The sequence below is a fragment of the Portunus trituberculatus genome, chromosome 49, assembly GCF_017591435.1.
Source record: "Portunus trituberculatus isolate SZX2019 chromosome 49, ASM1759143v1, whole genome shotgun sequence".
Classification (NCBI taxonomy): Eukaryota; Metazoa; Arthropoda; class Malacostraca; order Decapoda; family Portunidae; genus Portunus; species Portunus trituberculatus.
The window spans coordinates 20,048,996-20,049,983 of record NC_059303.1 but is presented as its reverse complement, the minus strand read 5'-3'; the positions used below and the strand labels follow the sequence as shown (position 1 = coordinate 20,049,983).

General features: G+C 43.5%; 1 protein-coding gene across 1 annotated transcript in view; it reads right to left on the bottom strand.

Annotated features, from left to right (window-relative positions):
* Positions 1-672, bottom strand: part of LOC123499240 — a 12,167-nt gene extending 11,495 nt beyond the window's left edge. The window contains exon 1 of the mRNA XM_045247008.1: positions 511-672. The gene's annotated coding sequence lies outside the window, so the exon portion shown is untranslated. The remainder of the gene's footprint in view (positions 1-510) is intronic.
* Between the last annotated feature and the right edge of the window lie 316 nt (positions 673-988).

Below are 988 nucleotides of genomic sequence, written 5' to 3'. Positions count from 1 at the left end.
CCTTGTAAATAATTCTTAGGAGAGACCGAAGAGTTTCAAAATGCGATCCCAGAAATATGTACGTATCTCACCACTAACAATTCACGACTAAAAGTACATATACATTTTTTATTGTTGTTTATAATGTTTAACTCCTATCTTTGACCCTTTTCTGGCGGAATGGAAAGTGAAAGAAAAGAAAGAATGAAAGAAGGAAACGAAAGCCAGGAAGGAAGGAAGGAAGGAAGCAAGAAAGCAAGGAAGGAAAAGAAGAAAGAAAGGAAGGAAGAAAGGAAAGAAGGCAAGAAAGAAGAATAAAAGAAAGGAAGGAAGGAGGAAAAAAGAATGAAAGCATGCATTAGAGAGAGAGAGAGAGAGAGAGAGAGAGAGAGAGAGAGAGAGAGAGAGAGAAGAAAGGAAAGAAAGGAAAGAAAGGAACTAAGGAAAAGAGGAAAGAAAAAATAAATATCACGTTACTAGTATTAAGGAAAAATAAACGGAAAAAAAATGAGACACGAGAACGCCACTCACCGGCCAGCGCAATGAACCCAGCCTCTCTCTCTCTCTCAGCTTCACTGGCGATCTCTGGGTTAAGACAGTCCGCGCTGCCGCTGCTACACTTCAGCTCACGGTGACGACACCCGACTGAATGACCCTTGTCTCTTCTAAGCACGTCCTTCACTGCCCCGTGCTGCTGCTGCTGCTGCTCACAAAGAGGCAGCCGCTAAGCAGGAAGGACGACCACTACGTAATGTGTCTGATGTTCTGAGGCTGGAAAGTCCTTCTTGGTGAATCACTGGTAAATGAGTCACGGCGGAGCAGGAAGCAGTCAGGGCGTACATCGGGGCTGATTGGCCGGACACCTGGGCATTTAAACTCATTAGTATGTGACTCAAGGACTCCTCTCGCTCTCTCCTAGGTCAGGCTGTTTCTCGTCCTGTATTTTGTTTATCTGTTTATTTATTTGTTTGTATGTTTATCTATTCATTGATTCCTTTCATCGCCTTCT